Consider the following 12,793-nt stretch of genomic DNA (forward strand, 5'->3'; position numbering starts at 1 on the left):
CTGCATTTCTGCATTTGACAAGCTGTGTGATCACGGATGAAAAGAGACTTTCATTCAGAAAAGACACGTTAATGCAAATGAGAAGTAAAATTATGGAATCAGTGAACGATATAAGTATTACATTCATTCTTGCTGCCTGTTCTTATAAGGGAAACCTAGAGCAAGAATAGAAAAAGACAGCAGTTGTGAGTACTGTATCTGAGCTTGTGTGCGTAAGAAGGCATTATAGGGAATTATATCATGTATCATCTCAAAATGTAGTGACCGTAATAGGAAACACAGAATTGGCTGCTTCATTCTGAACTTCTGATACTGAGTGGGACTGATTTAACTAATGAAATGCACAGCAGATGCAGGTTATCCATCATGCTTAACTTGACTGATGGATTTTGTGCATTTAAATGTATTTATCCTGTGATATACGAACATTAATTCACATAAAACACCTGTAAACAGTTTTATAGCACAGAATTGACAGACGTGTCTTTTCATATATATATTTTTTATTGTCCATATCTATGAAACACACAGCCTACTTAATTAACTACTGGGCGTTATTTTTAGGAAAATTTAAAGCTCTATTGCTTTTTGGAAAATTCCCTTAGTATTATCCTCGTGGCTTGCTCTTTACTGAGTCTGTTCAACGATACAGCCTAATGCATTTTAATCATGATAAATAGCAAGAAGATAAATCTAGAATGGGTTTCTCAATGTATATTAAAAAAATGCTTGTCTATAGTGATATGCAGACGCAATAAAAGGGCGTTATAGTCTTCTAATCAGAGGCACGCGCAAGCCTCTGAAACCTGTTGCGCGTGAGGTGCGCGCGTGGTGTAGCGTCATTCTAAAAATAGCTCGTGGCCAGTGTCTGACTGACATACGCACTCAAAAAGATTTACCTTCACTGGTAACGCATTTAGTCTTTTAATCACACATCACTGTTTCGTTTTTTTTTTTTGGGGGGGGGGGGGGGGTGGCGGGGTTAATATTTACGCAACTTTTATCCTCTGTTTGTGGCAGCACCTTAATAGGGTGCACGCCCCAGCCCAGTTAATGCATTGCATGTTTTAGTTTGTCTTTAGCCAACCTTTGATAAGTTATTATCATATTAACACAGTAATGGTTGGACGTGGCATACAAATTGAAACAAAATGAATCCCAAGAGTCATATTGTACATTGAGTCCTTAATTTGACTCATCGAGAACTTTATAACAATTAAGATGCACCTGTATTCAGTTATGGGTTAGCTAGCAGATGTAAAGTATTGGTTTCAGATCTCTTTGTTATAAGTTCCACAATCCATGATTAAACCCTGTCAGTGTTCGCCAGAAAACAATAAATTCAAGACTTTTTATAAAATGCCACTTCTTAAAATAGTTGGTGTGTTTTTCCTGTTCATCAGACCCACAGAGTACACCTGAAGTATTTAAGTGTGCAAGGCTATTTTGTAGGGGCTTTTTCAGATAAAGCTTGTATGAATGGTCTCAGTTATTTGGTGTCTTTAAACCAGAGACAGTAGAGAAGGGAGCACAAGTTTAGCTTGCTAACTTTAACTTATTGTGCTTGAGTGTATATTTAAAAGGTGCAGTGTGTAATTTTTAGAAGGATCTCTTTACAGAAATGCTAAATAATATACAAAACTATATTATCAGGGGTGTATAAAGACCTTTTTATAATGACCTGTTATGTTTTTATTACCTTAGAATGAGACGTTTTTATCTACATACACAGAGGGTCCCCTGGAAGTCGCCATTTTGTGCCGCCATGTTTCTACAGAAGTCCTTAACGGACAAACTTTTTTTTACTAAGTTGTCTCCTTCAATTACATGTTTTTCCAGTGGCGGGTACCAAAGCTTCTTTATCCGTTTCAAAAGAAGGGGTGAGCAGTGGACTGAGCCGTTGGTTGCAATTCGCAACCTGACCACTGGATGCCGCTAAAATTTACACACTGCACCTTTAAGTTTAGTTTTTAATCCAGAATCACATATGCCTAAATCAAAGAAGGCAACAGTAAGTTTTAAGCGTGTAAAAAGCTTGATGACCTCAGTTACAGGACACGCTGAATCATTAGTTCTGTTCTGTAATTGTTGCTGTTGGACAGTAATCAGCACCCAAGAGCTAACACGTAATATCGCAATTTTTTTTTTTTAGTGGTCCTTGTATATAGATTTTGTCTGCATCAGAGGATAATACACAGCAGTTCAATGTTTAAGTGGCGGATATGAGTAAATGGAGGAAGAGGAGGTGAGAGGAGCACGGAGCAGGCACAGGAGGATGCCCAGTATGATGTCCCTCTGTTACCAGGAAGATGCCACTTAGCCTGTGCCCAGAATACACCACTGAGGTGACTGTGCCCAGTTAAAGCTCCATCAGATATTACACATTGTGAACAAAAATAGCCATGCAGGAAGTATTTCGATTTGAAGATATCAATGAGTATGCCCATTTTTGACACACTTTGAAGACTTGGGTTAAAAATATAATGCAATAGAATATGTTTGGATTCATTTGCACTAGCTGTGGATATTATTGAGGGAATTGCTAATAAGTTTCATTCTGCATTTCCACTAAAGTGCTAATGCAGAATTGTAAGACCACAATTTTTAGAAACAAGTATGCACGGAGAGTAGTTACCAAAATACTTTAATGAGAAACAAAATGTCAGTAGCCACTTCTTCAGCTGAAGTATGCTTGTTCTTTAATTCAAGATCCTTTATTTCCGCACTGCTGTTTATTTTTACACAGAGAATCAAGGTCTTCACTCTGGCTCTTAGAAGAAAGGAGCTAACCTGTCGCCTAGCAACACCTCCTACTCCTGCTGGAGCTAGTAAGAGTGAGGTGAAGAAGAGGAAGGATTGAAGCTGTCTATGAAACTGATGAGGGTGACGGAGGTAAGGAGTAGGGTATGGGTTGACTTTATAGACACATATATATTATTATACAACATGTATGTGCTAGTATATTCTAGATCTGCAGACCATTAAGAATCAATGGACTTGCACCTGGTATTTAAATAATTATTAAATGAACAATCTAATGTGTTGGGCTGCTTGATCAATGGGCACATAAGCTGATGCACAGATGCGGCGCTCAAACACCCACACAATATCTCGCTCCCTTACCCACCTCTCTCAGAGATCCTTCCCCAGCTTGCAGCCTAGTGAGGCTTTTTTTCGTGTGCAGTGTATTTTTAGACCTAGGGCTCAGAACAGTGGGAATACTGTATTTAGACTTTTGTTGAAGTATCTCGCTCTGTCTCTCTGTATTTCTGAATGGTGACTACTAATTTATTTTCATTCACAAATGACAGCTTTCAGATGTTTGTCATTGTGTGTTAGAAAGACCATACAATGACTGTATGTCACCTTTTGTTTTTTTTAAACAGGAATAATGTGTCAAGCTATTTATAGTTCTGCAAAAATGACTGTGGTATTCCATAATGTATTTTTCTCCTTGCTGTTTAATCTCGGTACTCAATTCAAGCGCTACATGCCAGCACATTGTGCTCTCTCACTCTCTCTCTCTCTCTCCCTTCGTAAGTTGTTGCTGATGCAAGGTTGCTATGACGACGTGATGTAGATGTGTGACATCAAAACAGACCTCGAGCAGCAGATTTTTCCCCCTTCAGTCTGCCACTCTCTCTGTTCTCCCATCTCATTTCATATTGAGCCAAAGGCATTGCATTACAAAACACCTCTATGAGCATCCGATCCTCACAAATGTAAAAGAGGACCTGCAGTTGCTCTTAAAATAACTCCTAGTGTCCATAATAGCTTCATTATTTTTCGCATTTCACGTCTGCCCTTGTTAATGGCAAGGAAATGATCAATGATTCAACGTGCCGTGCTTCATTTCTCCTGTAGTTCTTTGTGCCCTTGTCTGTGCGGCACAGCCTGAACACAGTGTGCTCACATTCAGCTGTGTGTTGTGGGGGGAATATTAGTACACTGTCAGACAAAAGAGTCAAAAGATGGGGTAGTACTATTAAAAAGGTCCTAATATGTACAGAGATGTATACATTTGGTACCAATATGTACCTCTGAGGTGTACTTTTTGAAAAGGTAGCATCTTATTTTTTTCTGATAGTGTACTTTAACTTTCATTTGTGTTAATATTGAAACAACTAAAAAGATAGTGGATGATGAAAGTTAAAGAGTTTTTTTGGCTTCGGGCTAAATGATTGCTTTTATCCATCCTCAATTTGCAGAAACTGATAGTGATTTCATCAGTAAAACATGTCCATACTTTTAGAGTTGAAGAATGGGACGTGTCATCCCCCATGGCTGTGAGCATTAGCATGTTTTGTTTTTTTGCCTGTGAATCATTGATATAAATTCATGAATGGGGAGTCCATTATCTGACAGTTTTCCTCCACTCATGCTCTGAGTCATCAGAATGAACATGCTCTGTTTTCTCTTTCCTGCATTCGTCTTACTGTGAAGAGACTTCTCATGAAGTATACAATTTTCCTTGGTCTAAAAAAGAATTAATCACACTGTGATTTAAGAACTTAAAACTTTCTCTTCAGTATGTTTTATACTTTATAAGCAAGCATTGACACAAACAATGTGAAACATGCACATTCAGAATGTTATTAGGTACCAAACTTCAGATACTCTATTAAAATAACAGGGAATTTCCTCATGTTTGTGGGTAGATTGGTATTTGGTAAAAAATAGTTTTTTTTCCATATCTTGCCAGTTTGTGCTTTTTCAAGATACACTGTCTGAAAATGGTCAAAATATTGTCCCTAGTTATCTCTTGAGTGGTACCCTTTCAAAAAATAGACCTTTGCACCTAAAGAGTTCATATTAGTACCTCAGAGGTACATATTGGTAACATAAAGTGCATAATAGTATACCTCAAATCTGCATATTGGTACCAAATGTATATATATCTAAATGGTACATATTAGGCTGTTTTACAGGGGACATTTCACAAGACTTTTTAAATCTGTAAAATAATTTTTCGGTGTCCCCAGAATACGTATGTGAAGTTCAAAATAGCTCAAAATACCCCATAATAATTTATTATAGGATGTTAAAATTGCCATTTTGTGAGCAAAAATGTGCCGTTTTGGGGTTGTCCTTTTAAATGCAAATGAGCTGATCTCAGTGCAGTGATTGGGTAGTGCAGATTAAGGGCCGGTATTATCCCCTTCTGACATCACAAGGGGAGCCAAATTTCAATGACCTATTTTTTCACATGCTTGCAGATAATGGTTTACCAAAACTAAGTTACTGGGTTGATCTTTATCATATTTTTCATGTTGATTCAAGCACTGGGGACCCAATTATAGCACTTAAAGGAGCATTTCATCCGTAGAAACATTAATCTTTATTGAAAGTGCGTCATATTTGTTGTCGAAATGTAACATACGTTTCGAATTTGATACCTATTTGACCGAGAAATGGGGTGTTTGTAGTCCCCTCAACAAAGATATTAGACTTCCTGCTTTCAATGAGGCAAAATTATGATTTTTACATCTTTGAAAGAAGGAAGTGCAACACTGAAATCTGTATTTCTCCTGTCTCAGCGGCAGCTAAGGAAATGATGCACGACCATTCAAAAACATGACTGGGGATCTAACTATACAAAGCTTAATGCAAATTGGTGAAGTGTCCCTTTAAAGTGCATGATTTTTGAAAAACAATTTTATTCAAAGCGACTTACAGTGCATTACAAGGTATACTTTTTTTACCACCTGTTCCCTGGGTTCGAACCCATGATGTTTTAAACATTTGTTACAAATCACATAATCAGAAACCCTTCCCTTGTAATCTGAACAAAATAGTTCACAGAAGATGCATTTAAAGTAGCAACCAGTGAATAGCAATGTATCTCTTATGGCCACCTGTGATGCCATCACCTATGATGGATGTTAACAGGTCAGGTGTTAAAAAAGGGCCAAAGCACCATGCAGGCTGAACATGTGCCTGAAGCGAGACTAGCTTTCAAACACGAGTACAGTATGCGTGTACACTTCATGAACAAAATGGAGTCGTCTGGTAGAGCAGCAGAATGTGAGTGTTATTTGGATTCTTGCAATATGGTGTTAAATCTGCCTGGAGCGTCATCAAGTTTTGCCACAGAAGCTGTTTTTTAACACCCTATGTTAACACTCAGCAGTCAGACTCTCACCCGCAGGCTCATTCATGGTGACAGACTCTCACACATTACTCATTTCTTCATCAACTTACTGTCTCTCTCCTCATTGACATAGATACGGAGCATTAATAAATCTCATAAGCCTTTGTTCTTTCAATTTGAAGCATTAGGTGCATATATCGCAATCTGCACTTTTGGCCATATACATCAAATACAGCACTATTGGAAACAAAAGGATGAAAACAAGTGCTTATGCTGATAGTGCAGGAATGATTTTGAATGCATTGCATTGCGTCCCAAAGAACTGCAAACGCATTTTTGTACTGATTTTAATAGCTGCGCTCTCTTCTTCATTGAAGGAAGTCTTTATTGCCGTCCCCCTGCCTGTACACCCACGCGCCCATAGCAACACGTTGTCGTATCATAGTAACCACATTTACGCAGGGAGAAAAAATGAAGGGTGGGTTGTTGAGGTATCTTTTACTGACCACCGTGAGCATGATGCTTAGAGATGACCTCTCTTATTCAACCTATGACAGAAAGCTGTTTATCACAAGTAAAATTCTCTCTGAATAATATAGGCTATGTTTAAGCTAGGGTAGGGCTAACTTCTTAAAGGGGACATTTCACAAGACTTTTTAAAGATGTCAAATAAATCTTTGGTGTCCCCAGAGTACATATGTAAAGTTTTATCTCAAAATACAACATAGCATGTTGAAATTGGCACTTTGTAGGTGTGAGCAAAAATGTGCTGTTTTGGGGTGTGTCCTTTAAAATGCAAATGAGCTGATCTCTGCACTAAATGGCAGTGCAGTGATTGTATAGTGCAGATTAAGGGGCAGTATTATCCCCTTCTGACATCACAGGGGGAGCCAACTTTCTATGATATATTTTTTCACATGCTTGCAGTGAATGGTTTACCAAAACAAAGTTATTGGTTTAATCTTTTTCACATTTTTTAGGTTGATAAAAGCACTGGGGACCCAATTGTAGCAATTAAATATGAAAAAAGTCAGATTTTCATGATATGCCCCCCCCAAAGTTAAAAATATCTTTGTTTAAATTTAAACAATATCATAAAGTTTTTTCCCTGTTTTTCTATGTTTTTACTTCAAGATTCATGTGATGGATGTTAAATGTCCAGAAATTATTTGGGGTACATTAATGTCTCCATTCCTATGGTACCCATTGAATACCGACTAAATTTTGGTGAACCAGTCTGTGAAAACTCAGGTAATTTTTGCCAATTTACGGTTTTCTTCATATCATCGTACTGTCATAATGTAAAGAACACTCTGTGAAAATACACTCACCTAAAGGATTATTAGGAACATCATACTAATACTGTGTTTGACCCCCTTTGGCCTTCAGATCTGCCTTAATTCTACGTGGCATTGATTCAACAAGGTGCTGAAAGCATTCTTTAGAAATGTTGGCCCATATTGATAGGATAGCATCTTGCAGTTCATGGAGATTTGTGGGATGCACATCCAGGGCACGAAGCTCCCGTTCCACCACATCCCAAAGATGCTCTATTGGGTTGAGATCTGGTGACTGTGGGGGCCATTTTAGTATAGTGAACTCATTATCATGTTCAAGAAACCAATTTGAAATGATTCGAGCTTTGTGACATGGTGCATTATCCTGCTGGAAGTAGCCATCAGAGGATGAGTACATGGTGGTCATAAAGGGATGGACATGGTCAGAAACAATGCTCAGGTAGGCCGTGACATTTAAACGATGTCTAATTGGCACTAAGGGGCCTAAAGTGTGCCAAGAAAACATCCCCCACACCATTACACCACCACCAACAGCCTGCACAGTGGTAACAAGGCATGATGGATCCATGTTCTCATTCTGTTTACGCCAAATTCTGATTCTACCATCTGAATGTCTCAACAGGCAACATTTTTCCAGTCTTCAACTGTCCAATATTTGGGAGCATGTGCAAATTGTAGCCTCTTTTCCTATTTGTAGTGGACATGAGTGGTACCCGATGGGGTCTTCTACTGTTGTAGCCCATCTGCCTCAAGGTTGTGCGTGTTGTGGCTTCACAAATGCTTTGCTGCATACCTTGGTTGTAACGAGTGGTTATTTCAGTCAAAGTTGCTCTTCAATCAGCTTGAATCAGTCGGCCCATTCTCCTCTGACCTCAAGCATCAACAAGGCATTTTTTCCCACAGGACTGCCGCATACTGGATGTTTTTCCCTTTTCACACCATTCTTTGTAAACCCTTGAAATGGTTGTGCGTGAAAATCCCAGTAACTGAGCAGATTGTGAAATACTCAGACCGGCCCGTCTGGCACCAACAACCATGCCATGCTCAAAATTGCTTAAATTATCTTTCTTTTCCATTCTGACTTTCAGTTTGGAGTTCAGGAGATTGTCTTGACCAGGACCACACCCCTAAATTCATTGAAGCAACTGCCATGTGATTGGTTGATTAGATAATTGCATTAATGAGAAATTCAAGTGTTCAACAAAAGCTCATACATGTTTAAAACAACATGAGGGCAAATAAATGATGACAGATTTTTCATTTTTTGAGTGAACCATCTCTTAAATTTGATCGAACTTTGATGCTCCTAATCTAACAATTAGATGAGATTTAGCCTGGAATAAACAGAGAGGGTCACATATTGAAATTTTAAATACAACATTTAAATTATGTCTTACAGGTATTTGTATGAGCTCCGAGTAACCTGTCATACGTGATTCTAGTCCCCAGTTTCTGAGCCATATAATGTAATTAGCCCCTCTTGTTGGGTTCATCCGAATAGCCAATCAGTAGCAGATGAGGTATATGACTCTTGTTATCAAAGTCACTCCAGCTCAGACAAGACCTTAATCAAGGCACATCAGTAATATTCAGAGGTCAATTTAATTCCCTTAAACAAATGGCCCAATTATCAGTAGCCAACACGTGTCTCTTTTTTACTCTCCATCTGTGAAAAGGGCTTGACAGTATCCCCTCCTGCTCTTCTATGGAGATCCCCATTTAATTGGGACGCACTGGCCTGGAGCTAATGAAACATGCTAATGTGTTCAATCGCCCATTTGAGCTGGTTATTCTCGGCAAAACATGCAGATTGGCACCTTTATTTAGAAAGGCTATTTCTAACACTGTATAAATATGTTTTTATTAGATAAGGGGGCATGTTTATGTGGGGTGCATTTTTAGGGGTTAAATGATTAAATAAAAAATAGATAATTTTTTGGTTTGCCCACTCTCTAACATAGACACGCTTGGCAAATATAGATAATATTTATACTTCGGTGTTGTTTGTAATGTAATTAATGCAACGGAAGTCACGGATGGTAGCGCTGGTTTTGTAATGGCATAATTTGTAGACGAAAGAGGGGGTGGAGGGCAATAGTGTTTCCTACTTTAATTCAAAAATAACCATTGATGCTCAAGTAAACATAATAATGGTCTCTATGACTGATAGCATTCGTGTTTTGGGGAACTCATTTACAATATAATAGGCTTTATGCCCAGTTGCACTACTTCCTGAACTTCAGCCAGCTCCTTGTTTCCTGTCTGCCATTATTGGACAAACTGATTAATCCAGGTGTGCCTGACCTCAGTAGTCAGAAACAAACTGATTAATCCAGGTGTGCCTGGCCTCAGTAGTCACAACAACAATTATCAGACACACCTGGATTAATCAGTTTGTCCAATAATGGCAGACAGGAAACAAGGACCTGGCTGAAGTTCAGGAAGTAGTGCAGCTGGGCATAAAGCCTATTGTTGACCCATGAGGTTTTTTTTAAACCTTTGTTGGTTTTAAGATGCACACTGTACAGTTTAAACCCAGGGTTAAGTCCAGAAAAGTGGTGACATCACAGTTGTGCATTTTCTCACCTATGTTAAACATATTATGTACAATAAACCTCAATGGAAAGTAAGTGTACATATGGGGATGAATCAATGGAGGAAATCGGGCTAGCTTCCATCTTTACTCTTTTCAGGACATGCCCTTGTATATTTAATGACCACCAAAAGTCAAAGCCCAAGTTTAAGGTCTGGGTCAAAGAAAACTGCCTTTTTATAGCACTCTGTCCCCATCACTTTACTGGGGCATTGGCGCCTACACAGACTGCAGGGTGATCGCCACCTGCTGGCCTCAGTAACAGCTTCTCCATCTGTGGAGTTTCCTCGTCAATGACATCCTGACAATACTGATGGCATCATGCCCTTCATTACTGACTTTCTCTTAAGACTACAAAATAGGAGCATCAAAGTTTTTAGATGATCTTATGTTACTATTAGAAAATATCAAGGTTAATGTTCTTTACATTATGTAGGATGACGTATGTAGTAAATCACAAAAACATAGGCCTCCTTCAGCTTACAGGCAGGGTCACAAACATGTACTGCTCACCAAAAAAATGGTATGGGGCTGAATTATGCTAACCAGCCAAACTCACCTACGCATGTTCCGGACCAGCCCGACCTAAAAAGTAAGGTCATATTTGGCATGAGTTGTTTACAAAGTGTCCCACAACTCCATAGGACACGGTGACACATAAGTATGTAAGCAAAACGTTTTCATGCGCACATGCACACCTTTTCTCAAGGACACCTCCACATGCGGAGGCATACTGGCACAGCTCATCAACCCTCCTCTCTATGCCTGCTGGGTGGGTACAGCACATCTCGCTCCTGCGCTTGGCACACAGTTGGGTTTACCGTTTGTCTGTCGTCCCGCAGGAAACGGCGTGAGAACGCCACATTCTCACCCACGTCTCAGTCACTCACTTCCTAAACGACACATCTTTATCATGATCTCTGCTATGACTGAATCAACCTGCTGGTGCCATCTGTGTCCGTATGTGTTTACGGGTAAATGTGTGTGTGTTGTGTTAACACATGCATATGGGGCACAGGGCCGTGAACACCAAAGTCTCATCAGAATGTTGGATTTAGTTTTTTAAATATTTGCAATTCTTAATATAGATTATTGAATAATCAAGTGTGTGTTGTGTAGCTCAACTGGATGAGGGTGGTTGTGTCTTTTTTGCTGAATGCGTAAATGTGTGCGATTTGTACGGCCATTCACAGTTTTAGCCAGCAGTCAGCTCACAGGAAGGAGGAAAGGAATCAGGTTCACTAGACAATTAGGTTACAAAACCAGCTGCAAGATTCCATCACTTCATGTCTATTTTTGGACCTAGGACTCTGCGTGCTGCACTGCCCCCTTGTGGTGGACCAGAGTAAGCTCTCAGACTCATGATTATGTAAGATGTTGCAGAGAATGAGTCATCATTGGGTTGTGTTTTAGAGAGGGCAGAACTGTGTGTGTGGGATGGGCGGGCCGCACAGGGGGCGATGAAACGTGAAAGTGGGTTTTTCCAGTTTCTTTTTTTGGCTATGGCTGATCGGTGCCAGTGGTCAATCCTCAAAAGCTGTTAAAGAGCAAACACAGTGATGCTGCTGAACTGCATTTGTGTTTAGATACCTTTGATCCAAGATTGATCTGTACATATTCAGGTCAGTTTTTTCAATTTTACAATTAAAATAGTCTTCCTTGACTGAAACAAAGCTTCTGAACAACAAACAAAGAACCTGGTTTCCGTCTTCTACCGAATATGCAATCATATACTGTAAGTCTTGTGTCATCATTACCCATTCGTCTCCAGTACAATAGTTCCATTATGATTCAGGCTTCCTTTTTCTTTCCTGTTCTGAGAGCTGAGAAAATGCCGTCTTGCTGGCAGAATAGACTCTTCTTTGTTTTCAGATCAGATCTGGGAAGCTCTATTAACCTACATCTGTGACTCAGTGGAAAAAGCACAACCCATCGATCAGAAGAGATGAATCGGTTTTGCAATAGTGGATTTTACTTTTCGAAATGAAATTATATTGTCTGGCACCTTAAAAGGTTTCCTTAAATAGTTTAAAGCAAGATACTTTAAGTCACTGACTGTTCAGTGAATAAAAACAATAGATTATGTATCAAGCATTTATTTTGTCATGATTGGTTCAACAGTTCTGTGTGCTACAATTTTCTCACAAAATTTGTTTTAATTGGTCTATCCCTCAGATGTAGTACATTTATATTGTAATGCTTTGTAGAGCATTGCATTAGCAACGCAAACATTGTGGGTTCGATCCCAGGGAAAACACACATAATTATAAAATGTGAAGCCAGTAAGTCACTTTAGATAAAAGCATCTTTCCAACAGGTGTTTTAGCATTCGTTGTAAACTTGTGGACCTATTTTTCCAAACGCCTCACACCCGTACATTCTTCTGTTGAGAGCTTAAGTGTTTAAACACTCCATCCCAGTTGGTGACGATAATCCACCTTTGACAATTGCAAGAATACACATCTACACATTGTACACATCTAATACAAGTCAATGGAGTTGGACAAAAACTACGATAAAACCTGTTGGAATGCGTCTTTTGCAGCGATTTTTGTGTGAGCATATCAGTGAACACTCCTGACCACTCGTGAGTTTCACGTCTTTGTAAACGAAAGTTTAATGCATTTTAGGAAGGATTGTTCCTGTGCACCTATGCAGCCATTGTAGAGGTGGGGGGTAATACAACAAACCCCCGAAAATTCTCGGGGCAGCATCATATGTCCAAATTTCAGTCAAAACTGTTCTATTTCATCATAAACAATCTGAAAACAGGGCTTTAAGTGTAAAATACCGAACTTGTCCTTTAATCAA

This window comes from Misgurnus anguillicaudatus, chromosome 16 (assembly GCF_027580225.2).
Source record: "Misgurnus anguillicaudatus chromosome 16, ASM2758022v2, whole genome shotgun sequence".
Lineage (NCBI taxonomy): Eukaryota > Metazoa > Chordata > Actinopteri > Cypriniformes > Cobitidae > Misgurnus > Misgurnus anguillicaudatus.